Source organism: Vicugna pacos, chromosome 3 (assembly GCF_048564905.1).
Source record: "Vicugna pacos chromosome 3, VicPac4, whole genome shotgun sequence".
In the NCBI taxonomy this organism is placed as follows: Eukaryota; Metazoa; Chordata; class Mammalia; order Artiodactyla; family Camelidae; genus Vicugna; species Vicugna pacos.
The window spans coordinates 63,153,014-63,179,908 of record NC_132989.1 but is presented as its reverse complement, the minus strand read 5'-3'; the positions used below and the strand labels follow the sequence as shown (position 1 = coordinate 63,179,908).

Genomic DNA, 26,895 nt, shown 5'->3' with positions numbered 1-26,895 from the left:
AATATTTCTGTGGAGAAAATAAGCAAAATCTTATAATCAAATTTTTCTTTTTCTTTATTTGTTTCAGGGTGTTGATAGGACACAAGAGTATGAACATTGATAGAAAAATGATAATTAGGATATAGTTGATAAAATGAAAAATTCATCATTTAAATTTTCAAAACATACTTGAAAGTAAAAATATATGACACAGACTGTAAGAAAATATTTCTAATGTATGTGTGTGTGTGTGTATATATATATATATATATGTAAAGTGCTGGTATATCAAAAAACTGTTATAGACACACATTACTATGTATAAAATAGATAAACAACAAGGACCTCCTGTATGGCACAGGGAACTATATTCAATTTCTTATAATAGCATATAACAGAAAATAATCTGAAAAGAAAAAGTATATATGTATGTACATGTATAACTGAAAAAAAAATAATTCCTAGTCATGAGTTAAAAAAAAACAAAAACTGTTCAATCAGCAAACAATCCAATCAAAAGTTGGGAAGAAAAAGTGAACAGGCATTTAACCAAAAAATTTATTATAGTGCCAAATGAAAAGATTTTCAATTTTATCATTGGTTATTTTGTTTTCTACTTTATTTTATTTATTTACTTTTTGGTGGAGGGGTAATTATGTTTGCATATTTAGTTTTGGAGAGGGTACTGGAGATTGAACCCAGGACCTTGTGTATGCTAAGCATGCACTCTACCACTTGAGCTATACCCTCCCCCCTTTATCACTGGTTATTATTGCAGAAGCAAGTAATACTCTGTATTCCCTAAAATAGCTATATGTTAAAAATTGATACTCCTTCTAAGGATTTGGAGCAAGTGGAGCTCTAATGCATTGCTCGTGGAATTAAAATATCAAAATGATGCAACTACTTCAGGAAACAGTTTGACCTTTATTTTTTTTTTAATTTTGTACTATTAAGTAAATACTTGCCACATGATTCAGCAATTCCTATGTATTACTTGAAAGAAATGAGTACTTATACTTACACAAAGACTTGCACATAAGTGGTTGTAATAGCTTTATCAATCACAACCCCAAACTAGAAACAACTCAAGTGTCCATCAAGAGGTGAATGGATAAAGAAATTGTGATATAGGCCTTCAAAAACTATGTTGAATAAAAGTTGCAAGACTAGGCATACTTGTCTTGTTTCTGATGTTAGAGGAAATGCTTTCACTGTTGTGTATGATGTTAGCTGTGGGTTTGTCATATATGGCTTTTATTATGTTGAGTTATGTTCCCTTTATGCCCACCTTCTGTAGAGTTTTTATCATAAATGTTATAAAATATCTATCCCTAGTGACGCTTTCCAGTCAACTCCATTTATCCTAAAAAACCGCTTATCTACTTCTATTAATATAGATTAGATCTGTCATTTCTATGGTTTCCTACAAATGCAATCATACATTCATCTATTTATGACTTCATTTGCTCAGTGTAATGGTTTTGTTCAATGAGATGTTTCTGAGATTTATCCACATTACTGCATTTATCAATAATAGTTCTTTTTCAAAAAAATTAGTAGCATTCCCTTATATGAATATATCTCTATTTCTTTTTTGAATTCTTATATTTTACTCAAGTGTAGTCGACTTACAATGTTAGTTTCATGTGTACACATATATATATATTTAGATTCTTTTCCATTATAGCTCATTACAAGAAATTGAATATAGTCCCCTGTGCTATATAATAGGTCTTTGTTGTTCACCTGTTTTATGTATAGTAATGTGTATCTATTAGTTCCAAACTCCTAATATATCCCTCCCTCCCCTTCCCCTACAGGTAACCACAGGTCACTTTCTAAGTCTGTGAGTCTATTTCTGGTTTGTAAATTAAACTTGCATTTTATTTCTATATTCCACATATAAGCAACATCATATGATATTTGTCTTTCTCTATCTGACTTACTTCACTTAATATGTTAATCTCTAAGTCCATCCATGTTACTGCAAATGGCATTATTTCATTCTTTTTTTATGGCTGAGTAACATGCTATTGTATATACATATATCACATCTTATCCATTCATCTGTCTATGGACATTTAGGTTGTTTCCATGTCTTAGCTATTGTAAATAGTACTGCTGTGAACGTTGGGAAGCATGTGTATTTTTGAATTGTAGTTTTCTCTGACAGAGGAATTAACACCTATCCTTCTGAAACTATTCCAAAAAATTGCAAAGGAAGGAACACTTCTGAACTCATTCTATGGGGCCACCATCACCCTGATAACAAGACCAGACAAAGATACCGCACACAAACAAAAAAGAAAATTATAGGCCATTATCACTTGTGATTACAGATGCAAAAGCCCTCAACAAAATGCTAAAAAATACACTCCAACGATGCCTTAAAAGGATCATACACCATGATCAAGTGGGATTTACCCCACGGATGCAAGGATTTTTCAGTATCCACAAATCAATCAATGTGGTACACCACATTAACAAACTGAAGAATAAAAAACATATGATTATCTCAATAGATGCAGAAAAAGCTTTTGATAAAATTCAATATCCATTATATATGATTAGATATACTTACTTATATGTAATTAAAAATTCCCTCTGGAAATTTTTAAATTCCTGACAGTACCCTCAAAAACATGATTTTCAGCAAAAACAAAATTCCCTCCATTCCCTACTTCATTCCTTGGTTTTACACTTCTTGTAAAATTTATTTTCCTCTTCTAAAATCCTTTTATTAATGTCTAGTATTCAGAGTATTTGGATGAAGTTTCAACTACATAATGAATGTTTCCTATCTAGACAGTCCTGCCATATCGTATTAGATTTCAGTATTAATACAGAAATTAAACATTACTTTATGTTAAAAATAAGTAATAAAAATGTAACCATTAGTAAGTATTTAAATATCATGCTTTATAATAGTTAAAGCGTTTCCCTCAGTGGCTGCTAATTTTACTTTTCCTATACAGACTAAATGCAACAAATTCATTTGGAAGAAATGAAAAAAATAATATAACTCTCCTCTGGACATACTAATGAAAAAAAAAGAGTGAAAATTTAAAGTAGAGTAAGCATAGGGAGGAAATTATCTTTAAACCTTTCAGTATGGGTTTGTATAATCATTGATATTTTTATTAGATTTTGAAATATTATTTAAACTTTTGTGTTTTATACACACACACACATATATATATGTGTGTTCATGACATGGAATGGTTATTAATAGATGATATCCTTCTTTTTATTAGTGGTGGTATTAGTGATAGCAGTAGTAGTAGTAGTATCATGAGAAGCTACCAAAATAAATTGTACTTGTCTTGAGGTTACTTTTATTTAAAAAAAAAAATGGGGAAGTGTTAATTTGTGCTTTTATTTGCCAGTGTAACTTAACTAAAGTGGCCTGCAAACTTTTGACCTAAAAAATACATTTTACATCACAAGCCAACAAACACACACATATATAATATGTACATATATATAATATATGTGTGTGTGTGTATATATATATATATGTATATATAAAACTGAAACCAAAGTTTTGCCAAAAATGTCTACCCTAACACTGAGTGTTCTTATTTTTAATTTTAAGACTTTTTTTTTGAGCACTTTTAGATTTATAGTAAAATTGGCAGGAAGGTACAGAAATTTTCCATATACCTCCCTCCACACACATGTATAATCTTTATTTTTATTTACCAGAGTGGTATTTTTTTTTTAAACTAAGGCTGAACCTACATCAAAGTCCACAGCTCACCTTAAATTAGACAAAAGTATAACACAGATATCCATAGTTACAATGTCATACCAAGTATTTTCACTGCTCTAAAAGACTTCTCCACTTCAGAATGGCATATGGAATCTCTTTTTTCCCTTGAAAAGAAATTCAAAGCATTTATAAGACCTCTGATGGCCCACCCATGCATGGACTGGACAGGCTCTAGGGGACAAATTCCCCCACTAAATACTGTGGTTTTTCTTCCATTATTGAGCCCTGTTCCACTGGTCCTGCCCAGCATCATGTGGAGGTGCAGGGGGGCTTGTGTAGGGTATTTGTTCATAGGAAGGCCCCAGGTTTTGGGCCCCTTGTCAGAGTGAACCCAGATTCCTATTTGGTGTGTTGTAGACAGAGGATTGAGTTTACTTTTATACTGACATTTGAATATTAGTAAACTGGATGTTTTTTGTATTCATAATATTTAAAATATAAGCATGTCTCCACAGAGTGATCACCTGATTTGAACGGCAGCTGGTAAACTAATCTTCCTATCACTCTTCCAAATGCTTTGAATTTGGAGAATATTTTTTTCAGAATGATGAATAACAGAGGAGTCTTTCTTCTGTCATAGCTAGATATGAGGGGAATAAAATCAACAATTAGAATAAAGCAGTTTTGCTTAATAAAAGGTGCTGTAAAAGTAAAAAAAATGCAGCAGTTAATAGGCAAGGAGACTTTGTTCAAGTCTGTTGCAGTAGGGAAGACAGGCCAAGACACAGTCTCAGCACAACTCTGCTAACGCAAAAAACTCAGTTTTTCAATGTAATTGCTTCAGAAAATAAAATGTTGTTCGAAATATATACTATTTAAAATGCTCATTTTTATTTTCTTTGGCACTGGTCAAATTGAAAATGTATCCTACCTTAACCATATTGCTTTCTGATCTAATTAAATGGGAATTTGTATATTCATGAACCAAGATTATAATTTAGCTTGATTTGATATTTGTCTTTCTAGTTAGAAGAAACATGTACTGAGCATAGATGCTATGTTAAAAAAAATTACGTAATTGGCCAAAGCCATATTCAAAGTTCGAGGAAAGGAATGGAAGGGAGACTCTGATTATTTATTTTATATCCATATCATCCTGGGAATACTGGAGCATATAGGAAGTCATGGATGAAAATTAAAATATCTATTATTTAATCTTTCTGTAGACATATTACATTATTTAGAAACATGTCTGGAATAAAGGAAATAATGAGATTTTTTTGCTTACATATTCACTATCTTTCTGAAACTCAAGTGACCTCCAAATTCCATTATAGCCAGTCTCAAAACACTAAATTTAGTAGAAAATAGATAGTGACTTGAGGCATTTTTAAAAAAATTTTTAAAAACTTTTTTTATTGAGTTATAGTCATTTTATAATGTTGTGTCAATTGAGGCATTTTTAATGGAACTGAAGAGGGACTGAGTTTATAGTATTCAACTGAATACATAGTGATGATGATATGAGATGTTATGAAATATGTGTTTTCTTTAGATGCCTGTTGCATTTCAACAAGTTCACTGATGATCTGCATTTAAGATGAAATTTTGAGTAGTAGGGGAGGTGGAGTCTCTTTACATGGAACCAAAGATTTCTTTGTGTGAGACTGAAAATCATTGAGGGGATTATTTGCAATTATTCATTATCCAACTCAGTCAATATGGGCTAAAAAGAAGCACAATCCAGCAAAGCTGGCAAAATTGTGAATATGATTTATTGAAAGTTTTATGAAGTACCTTTCCTATCAAGTGAAATTACTAAGTTCTGTCCAATAAAATCATAAATAATTTGACATAGTAATTTAATAAGACTTATTTGATTATATTGCCATCTATCCAAATCTGAGATAAAGCATGGCTTGCAGAATTACTGAGGAAATCACCAGCTAACAAGCTGAACGCAATAGTAACAAAAAATTCAATTTGTCTGAAAGCAGAAACTGACACACAGACATCTCCTTACTTTTTCTTAAGAGTGTAATACATGATAAGAAAGCCATATGACTTCAGACTTTAGATCATGTTATCTGAAATACGAAATGAAAATAAATTTCTTCCAGAAGAGTTATTTTTTAAAGATATCTTGATACTCTGTTTTATCATGTGTTTTTCTAAAATAAGAAATCTCAGTCTGGAGCCTATTGTATAAGAAAGTACAAGACAAAAGGTACAGGATGGTAAAAGAAAATAATTTTCTCTGTCAGTATGTGAGTCTAATACAAGAATATTTGTAAATAATTTTAAACTGTACCATAAATGCAAAAATTATACTGCAAAAAAGTCTATTTCTGTTCATGTTTTTCCTTAAATCTTCCTTTAATTCACTGCCATAGGGAGAAAACACATCCTACTGAGAGAATAATAGGCTATCTCTGCTGAAAGATTAATGTACACAGGATCATATGAATTGTATCAAGTGATAATTATACCATATAAATGTGTGGAACAAAGAGTTTTCAAGAAATAAGGTTTTTGTGCATTTTCCCTTTCCCATGTTTATTAGTCTATTAAATAACTTAATGTCACAGTAAACTTTCTTTTATTACTCCAAAGGAGAATTGAGAGTTTTAGCAATTAGTTATAAATTGATTCAAAACAGTAGCAGTTAACGCAATTATGCAAAATTAGTTATAAAATGAACCGACTGCTCAAAAATAAATTAAAAAGAAGAGACTCTCTTCAATGGATAGCAAGTTAGTGATCACTATTAACCTCCACAGAAGACAAAATGTAACACCAAAGGGGTTGTGATTACGACTCTAGATATCCACATTCTTTTGCATTTTCTCTGTAGGAGGAATTTTCAAAAGTAAGTAACTTATTAAAATGCATTCCACAAATATTTGATGTTTACTTTGCAGGTGAGAGTCATGATCAGATGTAACTTATCAGTATGTATAGCAAAATATAAGTCTAACTCACTCCTTTAAGGAATTTCATTGAAAGATTTCCTTGATGACCTTTATTTGCCAAACTTTACAGCAGCCTAGTTAAGGTATATTTCATTGCCCTTGGCCCTGTGTCTAAGTTCCAGTGGGTTGGAAGGGCTATAATTTTGATAGTGCAAATCATAGAGGGGAGCCAACCTGCCCCCTTAGCAGCTCCTTGTTCTTCACTGCCGATCTTATTTGCATGCTGACTCAGGGTGAAGTTAAACAAGGACACTTTGACTTTGAGGACATTGTATTTGATTTACATGTCTTCTTTCAAGATATGACAAAGTATGTGCGTTTCTGAAGCATGAGTACAAACCAGAAAAGACTGGACTAGTCAAAAATAATATTGACAATTCTTTATATACTGATTGAAAAGGTAATGACATATGATGAGAAAATAGACAAAGTTGTCCAGTAAATAAATTGGGCAAGTTTTATTCCCTTGAAATTAAATTGTAGTAAGATTGATGAAGGATAAATAAAATATAAGTTAGATAGTAGCCTCTTATAATCTAAGACAGGTATCACTTTAAACTCTATGGTTTCCTCAGAAAATGGAGGTTTTTGGAGATACTTCCTCCCAGCATCATCAATGCTACTGGCAGTCCATGTTTGATAACCTTCATTTGGAATATTTCAAGTGTCGTAACTGTCCCCAAACCAAAAATCTAATCAAAAATCACTGTTGCTCCCCATTGCTTACAGGATTAGCATCAGTTCCTTAGTCCAGTATGTAATTCAGTGACCAGTATGTGTACATAGCCCTCTAATTATATACCTTATTATATATTGCCGCCCCTCTCCATGCCCACGACAAGTCATACTCCAATCTTAGACTTGTATTAATAACTTCTGAATCATCGGTTGTGTAGTCTTGTGTTTTTTTTCACACTGTTCTCTTAGGCAGTAATATACCTATATACCTGTTTCCATATAAAGCACCTCTCAAATTTCAGTGTTTAACCCCAGTATGCAATTCTCTATGTTTCTATGATGCTTTTTGTGGCCACACTTCAGCGAATTTAGCATTCTCTCCTTAGACATTTCACTATACCTTGTCCAAGTTTCCATCTTAGTATTAATGACACTGTTGGTTTAAAAACATCATTTTGTTCTACTAGTTTGTACATTTCTAGAAGCTTGGATTCCATTTTATTTGCATTTCTACCCATGATATATGATATAGATAAGATGCTTAATAAGGGCAATGAACCAATGAGACTGTGCTAAATACAGTAAGAGAAATAAAGGAAGTGGGAAGTGTTACAAATGTGGGAAACAGGGAAGGGCTGATTAGCACATTATATTTGCTCAAGGAAGAAAAGCAAAAGCAATTTTTAGCTGTGAACATTTCACAATAATTGACTCAGAAAGGACATTCAGTTCTGGAATAAATTCTGTGTGTTTGGTTACAACTTCCCTATCACTGTCACCTTTGAGTATCTGAAAGCAAGTGCCATGTTATTGAATGAAAACACTAAAAATATCTTTCACAATTTCATAGGCAAATTATGCTCTAGGCCCAGATTACTTTATGGCTGGATTACAAACCAGTCTCTGATTCCATTCTCTTCTCCACTTTAAGGCATTTTAGACAGTTACCACCAGGTTAGCTCCTCCAAGTCCTTTACTCCTTTATCATGTCAATTCCTTAGTCATATATTTTTAATGACTTGTAGTATAATTGTACCTATCCAGAAAAATCACTGCTGTTTTTTCCTCCATAATTTGTAAACTAAAGCATTGGTACAGGAGATTCTGATTTAGGAGGTCTTAGCCAGGGTCCCTAGATGTATATTGAAGTTAAAATAAGTGATTTTCATACACATTTTTGATGGGGGAAACATATTTAAAGGCCAGAATGCAGACATATTACTGAAACATTTGAAATCCTTTTCTATCGTCAAACTAGCTTTCCAGCAGAATATCCCACTGTTTTGCACCACAAACTATTTATTCTAATAAAGGAGGAGGAATCACACCATTGTGTCTTAAAATCCTCATATTGCTTTAGCTACTTGTCCAACTTTTTTTTTTCAGTACTGACTGAAGAATTTGTGAACAGAACAAGGCACAGTGAAAATCTGGCTTTAGAGTCAAACAAACCCTGCTTTGAATCCATATCCACCCTTTACTACTTCTGTTTTACCTCTGGGATTCTCAGTGTCCTTGTCTTTAACTTGTACAAATTAAATAAGATAATACAAGTGAAGCATCTGGTCAAATACAAGTTTTAAATGAACGTTAGTTGCTTTTTCCATCATCTAACTGTGCACATATGTATGCTGTTCAACAGCATTTCCATATTTGTGCACTAATTATCTTCAGCTTTAGAATACCTTTTAAATAGAATTATAAATTGCAGGACCACTTGTTAAGGCTCTTCAATCTAGACACTTCACAATTCTAGGTAGCAGCTTTCATAGAGTTTGAGAAAACGGTCCTTTCCATCCGTTTGAGGTTTAGCCGTATATAACTACATTCAGAGCCTAGTAAGTTGTATATACAGCAATTATTCAATGTGTGTATGCTTCTGATTTTAGACATTTAATTAAACTTTTGACTCACAAAAATAAGTGATCAAAATTTTGAGAGAGGAAAAAAAAGCTTCTTTATCTTATGTGCTTTCATCTGGTAAAATTTTATATTTGGAAGAGGGCATCTTCCTCAGTCTGTTTTTAGGGTTTATTGCTAACCTAGCCAGGAAAATTAATGATGCAGGGCAAAGGGTTTGCAGTTATTTAGGAAATAAGTGTCTCATAAGAGACTTGGTAATATGACAAATGTCTTTTGAAGCAACACTGGTATCAGTCAACACAGTGATAGAAATGTGCATTAATGTCTTAGGGGACATATTTGAAATGATTATGCTGTTGCCTTTGACATGATAGTATAGTGACATGGCAGTATTAACATTTTATTTTCTTTATTAATTTTATGATTGCTTACTGTGAGTCATGATTGTTGGAAGGCAAAAATTAATAAAAAGGCAGTCAGCTAACATGGCTACTTTTTTTGAGTTTCTACTTGGATAGTCAGATGCTCAAATGTCTTTTAGATATCAGGGTACACACCAAAGAAGCCTTAGTTTAATTTAACTTTTTATTTGGACTTTTTGAGGATAAAAATTATCTATGACCATAATCTTAATTCTCATTGCTTAAAATTAAACTTCAGTTTATTTCTTTCTGAAAGAAAGCATACCAATAGCCTTTGTGTTAAGTAATTATTTTAGATAGTGGCATCTGAGAATTTAACTCTTGGTCTTTAATTTATACACACACACACACACACACTTATAATATATTTTATTTTTCTTCTGTGAGAGTTTGTATTTCCTCTTCTGTCCCTAATTCTGACACCCTTTCATTGCAAGGAAAATTAACTTTAACCAATTTCTTAAAATAAAAGAACAAACACTTTCTGGTTCATTGCTTTCTTGAATTTTTTTAAACTTTAAAGACTTGTGTTATGGTAATTTTATAATTGAATCTGGCTTAATTGGACCACTTAAAATGGAATTATGCATTTTAAATTTGTGGCAAGACTCTTATCAGTGAAGCTTGTATTTAATAATGATTTGTGTGGAGACTAAAATGCTGATAACAGTGCTGTTGGCCTTTGGCTCTCTATCACAAGTGCAGTGTACACTAATGGCTCAGTGAGTGTTTGTCTCTTTCAGAGATGAATCTGAGCAGACATTTTATTTAAAGTGTGAACAAGGGCATAAAAAAATATTTTGAAACTGGAGATGTTAAAAAATAAACTTGTCACCTATTCTCCTGGCAGCCCTTTTGAATGAAATTTCCATTGTGTCTGATATAGGCTACCTAAACATGGTTTCTATTTTTCAAGTACCAGTGGTGCATTCCATGAGAGCCTGGAAATGGGAAAACTATTAAAAATAGGTTTTGTCAGAGCTATAAACAGACTGTTTTATTGCACATAAATATAAAGCATCCTGTGACTATACATTGGTTTAAGATACAATGTTAGTAATGTTCAAAACATATCACATTTATTTTAGAGCTTATTCCAAATTTCTCTTCAAAATTATGAGTTATGACATTTAAACTCTGCAGAAAAATATTGAACTACCTAGAGAAGAATAAAGAAAATTGCCAATCAAATATGGCCAATTAATGATTTTCTCTAAAGTTTTTTCTAAAGGAAAAAGAAATCCTTGCACATTTTATTTTCAGTTATCCATGGCTATTTCATGACTTACATTTACGTGGGAAAATACCATGTAGATTCTATTTAACTTACTGTTTAAGTTTGTTAAATCTAAGTTTCACATATTAAAAGGAAACTTATATTCTTATACTACTTATTTATGTCAGCCAGTTTTGAGAGGAATAATTATTTATATGAATGAATTTTCCAATAATATTTACACTCTGTATTAGTCCGGTTCTCCAGACAAACAGAACACAATTATGGAGGCTGAGAAGTCCCACAATCTTCCATCTATAGGCTAGAAAAATTGGTAATATAGTTCCAGTCTAAGTCTGAAAGCCCGAGAATCAGGAGAACCAATGGTATAAGTTCTCATCATTTCCAAAGGCCTGAGAATCAAAGGGATGATGGTATGTAAGTTCCAGTACAAGGGGAGGAGAAGACCAACATCCTAGCTCACCAGTCAGGCAGAGAAAGTGACTTCTTTCTTTTTTCTTTTTGTTCTGTTCAGGCCCTCAGTGGATGGGATGATACCTACCCACATTAGGGAGGGAAATCTGCATTACTCATCCCACCAATTCAGTGCTAATCTCATACAGAAACATCCTCACAGACATACCTAGAAATAGTGTTTAATGAAATATTTGGCCATCTCATAACCCAGTCAACATGACACATGAAATTAACCATCATACACTCTCATTATTGCAGAGTTCTTGTGAATATGAAATATTTCCTATACTCTAATATTAAGAATACTATAATATTGTTATCATTTTTATAATTATCAGCCCTAATAGCCATAATAATGTCATTTTTAGCTGTATAAAACTAAAGAGAAAAAATATCATAGTAAAAAATAAGAAAAGTATATTAAAAAGAAAACTGAAGAACAATTTTATATGCCAGTTGATATATGTTATCAAAGTATTTACATTCTACGAAAACTTAAGTGCCCAGAAGTATATCAGATTTTTCTCCTTTTCTTCCTCTGTACACTTATAGTTATGTCTTTGTAGTATAAATCAACATTTAAAGTAAATTATGAATTATTTGATCACATACTCAGATCCTGTATCATTTATTTTTATACTCAGTGTATGCAGGCTAATGATATAATGTTGGAACCCAGTGATTATTTGTTAAGTAAATTTTATTGGTCACCACTAGGACACAAGGATAACACAGAATGAACCTTTGTGCCAATTAGAAAAAGGTGAGCTCTCTGGAAGACAGATGAAGTGCTGCTTCCTTCAGGCCTAATATAGTACTGCCAGAGTTCATTGGAGAGTAGAGAGAAACCTGGGTTTCATACTTTTCAGTAGGTCATCTTTGTGCAGATTGTTGTCATGTACAACATCCTCAAACATATGTGGTCATTATTCTCCTTTGCCATTTCCTCAAGAACCATCTAGTTATGTAGCTATGCAGGCAGCATCAAGCCAGGGAAAAGAAGCCAACTTGTCTCTTACGGCCTACTCATCAATATGGTTTAATTACATAATAGATTAAGTAGTATAAACTGTAACCCTCTACAATTTAGCCGGATTTATTCTGGTTGCCTATTTATTGTAACCACATTCATTATAAAAATTACCAAGTTAAACCAGTACAGAAGGAATCTAGCTAAATTCACTACCACTAACAGAAATAGAAATCAAAACATTTCCCATGTTCTTAAATGGAATTACTTGTGCTTGAGGGAGCTAAAGTTTTTGAGTAAGGGAATAATCAAAACCACAAGATAAAACACGGATTATCTTCTTGAAGAGAATCAAAATTACTTAGAGTTTCAAGGAAGAAAGTGTGCAAATTTTATGGTTTCATAAGATTTCATCAGTCACAGTCAATGCAAAATTATCAGTCAATATGCATCAGGTTGCTAGGGAAAACTGAATTTTTTATGAGTAGTTTTTTATGAGATGAAGTTCTTGAAAAGTTAGTGTTTTTTTGTTTTATGTTTTTGTAATTTGGACATTAATATTACAACTCGATTCTAGTGAACAAGGTCTGTAACTGTTGACATAAGGGTGCTAATCCCAGAGGCCTCATAAAAAGTCCTAATCTAACCAGAGCAACAAGCTAGAATGTCTAGTTTCTTTGCTGGTAGTCAGCATGCCACAAATCAAAAACACTTTTAAGAACAAAACTTTTTTTTTTCTTTAAGGAGGGCTTGACACCATATATATGCATGTATTGTTTCCCCTACTAACTAATTCTCTCTCTCCCATACACACACACACACACACACACCACTTTCACACAAATCAACAATTTATTACAATTATTTTAGATTTAAATGTAAAATTGCTGCTATAGAATTCCAGATTACATTCCATAATACAGCAACGTTAACTGATAACTTTTTTAACTTTTGAAAAATATTAATAATTAGTTATATATTTTCCCAGGAATTTGGTAACTAAAAATAGAAAGTTTGAAATATGAGCATGAAAAATGCAAATTACAAAGTATAATAAGAAGTTATCAGAATAACTCGTAATCATCAATTTTTGTTGTAGATAACATGTTTTTCCTGAGCCTTTAGATAGGAAGCAATGTGCAAATTCTAGATATTACGAATGAATCAGTAGTAGGATCAATCAATCTGATAAGCACACAATGAAGAATCTTTTAATTAAGCTTTTTATTTTGAGGTAATTAAAGATTCACAAGCAGTTTTAAAAGGAGTGATAGAGATTCCATGGACCCTTTACCCACTTTCCTTCAATGAAATCATCTTGCCAACTATAGTATATTGTCACAACCAGGATATTGACATTGATATAGTTAAGTGGAACATTTCCATTACCACAAGGATCCCTCTCTTTATAGCCACAGCCACATGCATGCGCGTATACACACACACACACACACACACACACACACACACAAAGGTCCCTCTAGTCCCCAGGCCCTCCTTAATCTCTGGCAACCATTTCTATAGTTTAGTCATTCAAAGTATGTTACACAAACAGAATCAAACTATAAATGACTTTTTGGGGTTAGATTTTTCACTCAGCATAAGAGGTCCATCCAGGTTGTTGTGTTTTATCAATAGTTTCTTTCTTTTTCCTGCTGAGTTACAATTCATGCGGTGTTGGGGGTTTTTGTTTGTTTGTTTGTTTTTTCCAGTTCATTTAACCACTCAACGCAGATTTTGAAGAAATCTGGGTTGTTTCTAGAGCTAGCAAGCTTTTGCTAGGGTAATTTTGTTGACAGTGTTGGTGTTTCTGTTGTCAGCTTCTTCTTCTCTATCTCTGAGATATACGAGGTGTAAAGAAAACCCAGACAACTCACCACTGTGTCATTCCTTGACAGTCTGCCTTCTGTGCTCCATATTTCAAAGTCCTGTGCTTTGTTTCATACATGATTCCTACCGATTTTAGTTATAGTTAATGAAAGGAATATGGAAAGTGAGTAATATATTTATTCTATCTTCTGGGAGTAAAAGTTAAGGAAAAAAGTTTTGATTAATCACAATTAAAAATCAATCTTATATGCAAAATCCAAGCAATGAGCACAGAAAGCACTGTCAACTGCTGTTGTTCCAAAGGGTATGCTTGTATTGCTTATCATGTATTAATCATTATAAAAATGTAATAAACTAGAAAAAATGTGGATTTTTTCCATTTAAATACTTATTTTTAAAATACAGATTTGGTTTTCAACAGAGTGTAACTTTGAAAATCTCCATCTCTTTTCAGTAGTAGATTCTTTTTGCTGAGCATGGGGATGGTAATTATGGTTAAGATTTTCAAGCTTAAAGTTGTGTTTTTTTTTCTTTCTTGTGAAGAAATTAAAATATTATAATAAAAATTTCAAACATGGAAAAAGGGGGTGGATTCACCATTTTCCTTAACAATTTAAAAATGATTTGTAATTTAGTTTGTTTAGCAAATAATTTTAATCACTCACCTGTCTGTCACAACCTCAAGACAGAATTTTTACTGTTTAATGACACTTGTTAATATTATTAGGTGAAAAAGAGTTTGAAAATTAGACGAATTTTTCTTAGAAACACTATTACAATTACTTGGGTAAAATTTGCAGTAGTATAATTTAGTAATAGTAAGAATGTGGGATCACACCTCTTTGTGAAAAAAGATATTTATTAACTATTTTAAGACAGTAAAAGGGACCAATCAGTAGTGAATGAGACCCTAAAAATTTGCTGTGAAAAAAATATGAAAATGAATATATGTATGTTCATGTATGATTGAAGCATTATGCTATACACCAGAAACTGACACAACATTGTAAACTAACTATACTTAAATTAAAAAAATGTGTATATGTATATATGTATGTATATGTATATATATGTATATATGTGTGTATGTATGGGTGTATATGTGTGTGTGTGTGTGTGTGTGTGTATAAAAATAAATAATTGTTGTGTTATTCCAGCTCTGAGTTGACTTTTTGGTAAAAAATTACAGTTATCAGAATTTTTCCCAAGAGCAACCAGCAAGATTTTTCCCCAGATACTATTTTAAAATTAATATGGATTTGTATAGAGACAAGATTTATATGAATTTTAGATCTTTTAGTTGTGTTGTGTGCATTTTGACAAAAGCTTTGTGTTCTGTGCTTTGAGATATCCCACTTTCTACAATTAGAGAATCTTCATGGAAAAGTTGGAGAAAGGAGCTTGTTAGATTATTAGTAGCATTAACTTTATTTATGAAATTGATCCTACACTGTGTGAATTTTGTAGACCTATTCCATACCAATTTTTATTATTTACACTGCTATCACACATTCTCATCAGCATGCTTCATCACCAACTTGAAATATTTAAATTGAAATCTCATATTCCATTGTTACTGGGAAAAATATGTGAGACCATATGGATATGCAAATTACTGATTTATTGAAGCTGGGTGTGAATTAAACATTGAGAGAAGCATTAGAGATGCTTTGTACCTCCAAAATCTCTTGAGCATATAGTCTTGTATTTCATCTTTTGTTGCACAAACCTCTGCTTATTCCCATCAAGGATGTGGACACCTGATAGACTAGGGAGGAAACTTCATTTGCTTGTGATTTTTATCACCATAAAAACATCATAAAGCGAGGACTCTGACACCTGAGCAAGTGGTAATGGATCATATGTTATTTAGCCTTTACTGAAAAGTTAATTCTCTTTTTCCAACCTCTAGCATATTTGTAGATACCCGACTCACACAGATGATAGAATACAAAACATTCTGTAAGTAAACTGGATTCTTATCTTTTCCCTATCCTCTCTCTTTCTCCCTCACTCTAGTCTGTCTCTCCTTATAAATCTCTATACTTGTTCCTAAGTTTACTAACTTAAGCTATTTTATTTTTGCTAGCAAATCTTACTGTCTTCTTCTCTTCTAAGCAGCTTGCCCTTCTAAACATTACTGTCCACTCAAAATTAAGAAATGAGTAAATAGATGAATAGTCAGTATTAGCTTTGCTTAAACAGTAGTGGCTTCTACTTTCTTTTACTTCAAAAAATGTTAAAGATGTTGATAGTTTGGACTACTGTATTGCTAATGACAAGTGAATTTATACCACTTATCCTTGTAAAGTAAGCCACATAAATAACAGTAAACCACTGAGAAGACCACAAAAATAACCAATAGTTCACTCTGAGACTGTATCCTTAATCTGATGTAATTTTTGTGCTGAATAGCTGAGCCAAAACCCAACGGAGGACACTACGAGTCATTGAGAGAGCTACTAATATCTATGATCATGGATGTTACGCTGCTTATGGAAGCAGAGAAATGCCACTTCTGAGATTATCACATCTCTCTGGAGAAAATCTATACTGTTACAATCTTTATAACTCCATAGAATGGCATTATTATATGATTTAAAACAGTTACACTTTATTTGAATAGTGCATTAAATTAATATTGAATTTCTGTGGAATTCTTAGGGAAGTATGTGTGACATCCACATTAATTCCAAATGAATTCATTATGACTAGTGTTATTACAATGAATACAAATGAGTTAACAATGACATGATGCTAAAAAAAAGTTCACATTAAAATGTAATAAGGGACACAAATAATGCTGTATAGTGTCCAAACACTTTTTTGTTGTTTTACAACAATTTTGTGCATACCCCCTAAATCCTAACAGCAATGTTTCAAAAATATATAATGTTTAACATTAACAAAGGATTGATTATGGATGAAACATCTTCTTTAAGCCCTGCTTTAAGGTAATGATGTGAAGACTCCCTTCATTCTACTTATCCCAAACTTTCCTGAACCTTTTAATTAAACTAGTAAAAGCCATCAATTGTTTTGAAGCTAAGACATGTTCTGAAAGTAGGTATCCATTCTCCAGCCATATGGTCTGACAGTAGATATGGCAGATTCATGGGCACTGCCATGTTTACTTTGTGACTCCTTGAAGTCCTGACATTTCTACAGTTTCCCTGCAATGAAATGCCAATTCAGTATCTAGTTTGTCCTGTTTCTCAGGACTATATTTCATACATGTAGCTGTTCAAGGGTATCATGGTCAAAAGTACTGTAGTCCCAGATGGCTGTGCTTACTAACAAAAACATTGAATTATTGAGAAATCATTGAGCCAAAATGCTTTTGATGTTTTTCTTAGGTCCCTTTCCTGGAAGCTTACAGTATCTATCAATGAGCATCCTCTGTAATAGAATGAAACTTAATGAATGAATAGTATTAAAACTTACAAAATAGTCGCTGTGAAAATGCCTAGGAAAAAATGGTATTTCTAAGGTCAATATTCACTGAAACTTACCATGTCCTGGACTTTATGGGGTGGGATATACTTGTTGACAAGGTCAGATCATCTTTCACTCATGGAGCTTATAGAATAGTGAGGGCCCTACTGCCCTCTTAACCATTCTTTAATCAGCTCAAATACTACTTTTCTATTATAAGTACAGTGAATTCATGTCTTTCAAGTCTTTCAGCATGGCTTTATAGATTTATGATTTATATTATATCAGCATTTTCTTAATCATATAAGTTCATGTCCAAATTTATTGTTACTTAAGAGGAATTATACATGACAAATAATATGAGTCATCCTCATAACTGTTAACTTTTATATTTACTTCTTGTTTTCAAGAGTTTTTTTATTGTTGTTTTTCCTAAACACTTCCAAAATATTCTTAATACTTTAGCAACTTAAGATTGAAATGAGACCTTACTCCATTCAGTGTCATTGTCTTTAAAAATGAGTTAGAGGAACTGGGGGCATGACATTTAAGTTCCCAAAGGCACTCTATGTCAAACATTTTCCAAAAATGAAAAATGTGCATTTTAATGATCACACTAATATTAATCACTCACATATTATGGCACTACTATGTCAGCATCTCATGTTTTATAATAAAGTTTCAAACCACTGCCTCTCTGCCCATTCCCTCAACCCTACTGTCAGCAAGATCACTTCACAAATATAACAAGATCATCAGTTATCCTCCACTGGGGGAAATATCTGTTTTGTATATCCTTTGTCCCATTTGCCTCTAAAGAACTCACATACTTGCTCCAAAAAAACCTTCAGTACCTAACGTCTTGATTTTCTCACTACCTCTTCTGGGACTTTGCTTGAGAAGTTACCCTTATCCTGCATCTTACCTCTCAACTCTGACGTCCTAGAATTGGGATTATCAATTACTGATAAGTAGACAGACAAATAGAGATATAGATGGATGATAGATAAAGGTAGCAAGGTAGCTAACAGGATACGTGCATTTTAAGCTGGATTTTCCTTTTTGCCATTATTACCAAACTGAAATAAATGTTTAAAAATATGGAAAGTAACAAATATATGCAGATCTTACCAAGTTTTGAACTGAGTATATCTGTTCAATTTCTGTTGCTTTCCTAGCATACAGAACATGTTGACCATTAATATACAAATCTAATATGGTATTATTTATAAGATATGCCACTGACTATGTGGTAGGGTTCATAGCTATTATTTTTATATTATATTAGGAAAGTTGCATTTCAGGGTTTTTCTAACTACAGGGACAAGAGAAATCGTCACCCTGTGAAAACATCCAAGAGAATCAACTGTAGGAGTTCTTGGACATCTTGTTAAATGGATTATCTTTTAAAAATTGCAAATGACATGTGGTATCTTACTTACACCACCACTGAACTTTTAAAATGGAAGTAACTGCTTAATTGATTGATTCCAAATTCTCAATGGATCTACAAAATAAGCAAGAAATTAAGATAAATTTTTAAAGCATTGTGATGAAATAGAAATGTGAATAAACTGGCTGTCTAAATTAAAATCTCTACTTCAGATTACTTCCTACTGTATGTTTGAAAATACATTTACCTTTACAACTCTAAAATTGACTATTAGATAACCTCTAAAATATATATATATATATATATGTTCATTATATAATATATTTTATATAATAGTATAACATGTATATGAGGTTATAGATATATTTATAGATTATATGATATAGTTCTCCACTTTTTGTCTTTTTATATTCCTTGCCTTAATGTGACATACTCAGAGAACTGGCTTTCTCCTACTCAAAGCCAGTTAGCACCTATGTAACAGTGATTCCAACAGTCGATGAGATACATTAGTTTCACATTGATTAGTTAAGTTACCAGTTTAGAAGATATGTCATGTTTACAAGCCAAGACTTCTAATATCCCAGATGGTTTTCACACATCAGTGTCTGTAATATGAAGGATACTTATTTGTGATCTTCTAAAAGATAGTGACTGGTTATGACTCTTTCTAAGGGATGAGGTACTTGTTTGAAGAATGAAAAGAAGGTTTGATATTTTAAAATATTAGAAGGGAAAGAGAGAACTCAGAATACTTTTCTCCTCCAACTGGACAGAGGAATAGATTTCAACTTTTATGAAGAGAAAGGCTGAAGATGCAAGTGGCATAGGTCATTTTTCATGTAGGATCTTATGAGTCATTGAGAATAAATGGGGTTCTTTACAATTTATTGTGGCAAGTACTGGTAGCAATGGCAGATCAAGGTGCCCCTTCAAATTGCTTGTGATAAAGAATTCTATGAAGGAACCATATTAGAAGGTTTGATCAGTCTTTTGAAATGACTGAAAAGGAATCATATGTTTAATTGGAGAGAATTGGATAATTAAATAGAAGTTGAAGTTTTGCAGCTATGCTTCAATTTTTACTGTCAATATTATCAATTTTCATTTTTATAATATTGACACTGTATGTATACTTATTGTTTAAATTGTATTTCTAAATTTATAACTATTAATAGTGGTTATAATATTGAAGTAAAGAGTATTATGGTTAAAAGATAGTATGATATTTGATATTTATGGTACTTCATTTAGAATATTTTCATATGTAGTTATAAATAAATTGAATTTAATTTTACTTATTGTCTGTTTTAGTATAAAATCTAGATTTTAATATCAAACCCAGAGGTATATTATGATCATTATATGAATGGGCTCCAGGGTCAAATTGCCTGAGTTAAAATCCGAAATGTAACAGTAGCTGTACAAAAACAACCATTCAAAATATTTCTGTGCCTACATTTTCTCATTTGCAAAATGTTGATTATCATATTTAGTATAAATATTCTTGGTACTTTAGAAACTTGGTACTATTATTAAGTACAGAGTTGCTGTGAAAGAAAATAAGATGAGTTATGTAAGTGGTTAGTAAAGTACCTGGAAAATATCAATTGCTTAGAAAACGTTGCAAATAACCATATAGGTTGTGTTTAGAGTTAAGTAAATCACAACTCTCCATTTTTTGCTATTCTAGATCAATTTAAATACCAACAAAATTTTATATAGCAATTAATTTCTTAAGGTATTAGGCAAGATAGTATAGCCATGATGTTAATAATAAAAAGTTCCTACTGTCAAGAAAATTTAAAGCTAGGTGTTTCTGTTTGTTGAAAAGATAGAGAATTAGACACAGAAACAGATAGGTAAATGGATATATAAAATGGATACTGATATTTGGTAGACTTTTTAAAATGTCAGCATATATGAGAAACATTAATTCAGAAAATAAAATCCTTAAACTGCAGTTATAATAGGAACCAAATTTTGTTTCCATCTTATTAATACAATTTAGATTATTTTTGAATAGGATAAAATATCTGTATGTGATCATTATAGAAACATCTAATATGAAAAAAAAAGATTCAGCTCCTTTTACCAAACCAATTAGATAGATAATTCCACCAGTCTTCCTCTCTATCATGATTCTAGTTTTCTGATTAGTGTTACTGACCAATTCAACCAAAATATTTGAAACTATACTGTTTAGCTATAACACACTACAAACACATATTGTTTTACATGGGTATCTTAATTTACACAATATTTACCAAACTGATATTCTGGAAAAACTATCCCTTTGAGATGTGTTCATGAAAATTCAGTCTCCCCTTAGCCCTTGGAAATGTATGCTATAAGCAGGGGCTTATTTTAATCTGTTAGCGTCCTCAAGTCATTGGTTCAAGGTATTCCATGTTGCTATATGACAATTATTAACAAATCAGTAGGTGTTCTGTAGATGCACAAGGCAGTACTCACAGAGTTCCATTAGTGTTACTGATCATTGTTTTATAAGGATAGATCGTCATTTAAGTGTCCATAACTGTTATTTAGTCTCTTGTAAACTGTAATGAAAAATCATTCTTCTGCTTAAATATATTGGCTTACCTAGAAACGATCATATTACCTGTGTGCTCATTTATATAATGGAATATATGCAAAGGACATTTCTGTTTTGGAAGATGTTAAGGTTTCAACTGTCAACTGAAAAAGTGCCGATCCAACTGTGAAATATTTTTCTCAGTTTTCCCTTCCGGTTCTCAGCTCTTCAGTCTCCCACTGTGCATAGCTAGGTCAGTTCCTACCTCCTACCAGTGTCTGAGGCAATCTGAATAGATGCAGAAACTCCAGTCAACAGCCGTAGGAACCTTGCTCTCAGCAGAACTTTGATGAAATGGTTCTCTGTGACTTGGGATCCTTCAGTTGAGTCATGATTTCTTGTCTCCTGCATTGCTTCCCAGTTGTTTTTCACTGACAGTCAGGACTGAATCAGAGTGCTTCAGAGTAAGGATTAGTATATGTACTTTCGTCTGTAGGTCAAAGCCTCTTGTAGGGAGTAGATTTTTTTTTTTCATGCTTCTGTCTGCTACATTTCAGCTGCTTGTCTAAGTAGCTCTTCACTGAACCACCTAAAGGACTAGATGATCCCCTACCTTGCTTTTATTTGTCTTCATTTATGAACCGAAGATTTAATCCAAACACAAACTGTTAGCTGGAGTCACTGTAAACGGGTATCCAGGATGCCCTTGTCTTAGTTCTAGTGTGTTTTAATTCTGAACAGTGATGGAGAATGAAGGTTATACTGTCACTGAGTTTGCCTGGCCAAGAGAACTCAACAGCTTAACTAGAATATGTGCTTCTGGTATCAGTCACCTCTGCTGAGGGTTAGTTGTTGCATGTGGACTTTTTCCTGCATCCTCTGTAATGTAGAAAAGAGACTGTGCCTTACCACTGAGTCATAACATAATGCCAAAACACCAAGTGAATTTAATGGCTTTAAATATTATTACCAAAGCATATGCGTTTTATAATTATAATCTTTGATATATAATATTTATGTAATTAAATTTTATAACTCTAATAGGGCAAGTATAATTTATTGATGTGAAATAAGAAAAACAAATAAAACTCATACTTTCTAGAAGACAAACAGAAAGTTAAACATTGGCATGCAGATGCAACTAATTTTAATTAATAAGTGTATGTATATTTTCTCAACAAAGCCATTATTATTTTAAGTAAATTAGAGGGTGATTTCACCAGTTGAAAAATAGCATAGCATATGAAACTTTTTTACACTCAGTCAAAAGCATTTTGCAATGCATATACATGTACATACTAATTGAGTTAAAACATAAATTGCCCAAAAAGTTTATAAAAGAATATTATTAAATTGAATGTCAGTATGAATTCTTAATAACTTGAAATATTTTATGGTTGTAATTATCTTCCAGTGTATGCATATGAATTTTATTTTTATGTGGATTCATTATTAGGTGTTTCACCTTGTAGATTCTATGCATTTGTTTCCACTGAATAGTCAGTTCGGATAATTTCTTTTGCTTCTCACTCCAGAGTAAAATGAAAATAGTCCTCAACTTTGAATAAGTATACTAACAGGAGTCATTGTCTGCAGAAAAACTAATTGCTTATAACAGTGGGATATTTTCTTCCAAACTAATGTAGGGTCTATAGTTTTAAGCTGTATAGAAGCTGTGGGTGGACTCTAGTAGTTATTCAAATCACCTCCAATAATACAGTGTTTTTTTAATCTGTGTCCATATGTGAATTTTCCTAAAATTTCATTAGATTCTTCAAGATGGTTTTAAATTTGTAAAGTGAGGGACCACTGCCTTAGGGAAAATCTGGTTGTTCTATAACACATTTCAGAATTTGAATACTCAGAGTTATATTCTTTGATATATACTTTATCCTTGGTCATTGCTTCCCAAATTACATAATATCAACCCTTGAGTTGGATGGTGCCTGAGTTACTTGAAGCCCCAAGGTATTTGGCCTTGACCACAAGTAGCCATGTCTGAAGCTTTTTGGAGATCAGTTGTGCAAAGCTGCTTTGAACATGAGTTTTAGTCTGGATGGCTGGTGAGCATCATGTAGTGCCTCTGACAATCCCTGTTCTGGCCTAGTAGGCTGAGTGCAAAGAGATCCTTTAACGCCGATGCAGTGATGATGAAATGCTGCTATCCATCGTGGACAAGGGCCCTGTTTGGCTTTTCAATCGTTGCATATGAAAATGCTTCAAAATGTAGCAACTTAGTACAACAAACACTTATTATCTCTATCAGGTCTGAATGTTGGGAATCAAGGAGCATTTTAGTTCAGTGGTTCTGGCCCAGAGTCTCTCATAAGGTTGTGGTCAAGACAACAGCTAAGATTTTAGTTGCCTGAAAGCTTGACATGCTGGAAGAGTCAGCTTCTGATCTCAGTCACCTGTCTGTTGGCAAGAGATTTTAGTTTCCACCTACGTAGGCCTCTTCCCAGAGTAAATATTTTGAGAGATAGCATGCGTGCAAGAGCAGTGCCATACTTCTTATTATGACTTAATTATTAAATCACACACACCACCATTTCTGCCTGATTCTACTAATAAGAAACAAATCACTAAGTTCAATCCACTCTATGAAGAGAGATTGCATAAGAGTGTGACTACCAGGAGGTGGGGATCATTGGAAGCCATCAGCTCCCCAAGCTGTGTGGACCAGTTTCAGCACATCATTGGTTGGATCTGAGTAGAGATGTAGTTCCACTCTGACTCCCTACTCCCAGCTGGGAACCCAAATTATGGGAAAAACCATGAAATCACATGTATTCCAATATTCCACATGCCAATAGGATATCCATGTTCTGGAGGGACAAGAGAAGCTTCTCAGGCTTCTTCTGAGCTCATGAAAGGAAAATATAGAACAAATTAACCATCTTAACCACTCCCAGGGGAGATTCAGGCAGTATTCTTAGACACATTCTTTTTTGACACACTGATGTGTGGTACCCTGTATCAGTGTACCCTGCCATTTTGCTAAAACTCCTTTATCCTTGGAAAGACACATTGAATATGGTCTATTCTCCTGCAGAGAAGAACAGGGAGGGACAGTATGCCTCATTCATAGGCTCCCCCAACTTTGAGCTTCTTCAGTCTTTTGGGTTGTTTCTTTAAAAAAGTTTTTCTGCAATCCTCCTCCCCGTTGGGAAACTCCATTCACACATATATTAGCGCATTTTAAGTTATTTTACAAGTCACTGCTGTTATCTAAATTTTTTTAAAAAAGTATTTTCTGTTTCATTTTTGTACTTTGTTGCTGTGGTTTCAAGTTCACTGGTATTCTGCATGGTCTAATTTACAACAGGCATATCTTGAAGATTATGTGGCATGGGGGTGAGGGAGAGATAAGGGATGGGGAAGGAATGTGTGACTCTACCCCAGTATTCACAGTGGCTTGGGCTCAGCCAAACAAATTCCAGTGTTTTGGGTCTTCCTAATTCTTTATATTGGGTGGTAAGAAGATCTACTGCATACCTGAGAGTCTCTTAACTCAGCAGCCAGAGCAGTATTGCTTTCTGGCTGGTGATGTGGGGATATTTGGTGACACAAAGTCTGATTGATTTTGGTCTGACTAATAGAGTAGCAGCTTTTTCAAGAATTTCATTTTAATCCAAGGTAATTTTTGCCACATTGTGATTATAACATCTCTTAAGTATTCACCAAGTTTTACTGTAGGAGCTAGCAGTTTTCTGAGGCAGTAGGGATCACCACAAGAATTTATCTGATGTTCTATATCCTTCTCATTCTCTAGTACAAAAGTCAGCAAATTATGGCCTACAAGCTGGCTGGCTGATTTTGTAAATAAAGTTGTTTTGAAATAGCCATTTCATTTGTTCATGTACTGTCTGCGCTATGAAGACAGAGTTGAGTAGTTGTTTAACAGAAACTATATGGCCTAAAAGCCTAAAATATTTGCTATAAGGCCCTTTCAGAAAGCATTTGCTGACCCCTGTTCTAGTGGGTCACCTTCACTAGCATTGCAAACCTAACCTAGACAGTAGTAACTTGAAAACTAGTCGGTGTCTCATCACCGTGATTTGCCGTGGGACGTTTGTCTGCCTAGGAAAATGTCTTTAAGAGACCTAAGGCTACCCTCATACCAGCCAGGACCCAGGACGAAAAGCTCATAATCTGAGGTTAACATAATAAGCAATGAAAAGAGTTGGGTTGTAAGATGGCCCAGATGTTGCTGTTCTTTTTAACAAGCAATATATGCTCCACCTTCTTACCATCCAAGAAAAGCTGTCGAAGTTCGAATGATTCATCTTGTTATTGGCTCTATCAGTTTTCCCTTCCTTTCATGCTCAGTGTAAGTTCACAGCTCTTTGACTGTTGTTTGAAAGATGACAGAAACTTCTGCCAGCCCAAGCTGGCAAGGAAGTTTTCCCATCCAGAAGAGAGATAGCAACTATTAGAACACCATTTAGGCAGCTGTCTTTCAGGCTACTTCTGGGTACTTAGCCTGCAACCTTCTCCTTATTTTTTCCCTTATTATCATATAATAAAATGGAAGATTTTTATTGCCCAGTTGACCATAAAATTTAGTAAAAATATCCTCTACTAATTGCCATGGACTGACTTCAAATCACATTAATCATCCCATGAGATCATTATACTTCTTGAAAGCCATGTCTCTAACTTTCCCATTCTTATCACCAAAGCTGTCAAGAATTGAGAAGTTTCTGAGATTTTTATCCTTTCAAGCCAGCACACTAACCTGTCAGTTTTATAGATGCCACCAGAAGACAGGAAATGCCAAGTTCAGAGACAAAGGATTGTATTATTCACAGTACAGCCAGGACACTGAACTTCAGCATATTTGATTCTGTTCATCTCACCCCCATATCCCATTGGGATGAGGTACATACACCAAGGAGGATGCCTGCATGTATAGTAGGTTGCATTGCAGGCAAGGAACCCACATCTTTTTACAATGGACTATAAATGCCTCTACCCTTTGCTCTGGAGATAAGTACTGATTCTATCTTCCAAATTTATTTGCTTGCCATGTTGGAGAAACAGTCTGGAACAAAGACACTCAGTGCCTCTGGTTTCAAAACACACAGAAACACAAGAAACCCATGGGGAATTGTCCTCTAACATATAGGAGATGAAAACATGGAAATATAAAATAAAACAAAAACATGAGGTAAGAACATACACATACAAAAGTGATCTTTTCATGTTTGGGGTCTGCTTGATACTGTGTGGCCCCACCCCTCATTAGGGGCATGTTTTATCTGGTTGCTGACTTCATGATGTGCAGTGAATATTTACTGCTTCTAAATTAATCACCAAAGTTACTTTTTTCCCTTTTATTGTTTCCCTGCATATATTTATTGAAAGAAAATTATGTTTTAAAGAAACTATTTGTTAAATTGTCTAAAC

General features: G+C 33.2%; 1 pseudogene; it reads right to left on the bottom strand.

The window, feature by feature from the left end:
- Positions 1–4,025: 4,025 nt before the first annotated feature.
- Positions 4,026–4,143, bottom strand: LOC116280136 (small nucleolar RNA SNORA11; annotated as a pseudogene).
- Positions 4,144–26,895: the final 22,752 nt, after the last annotated feature.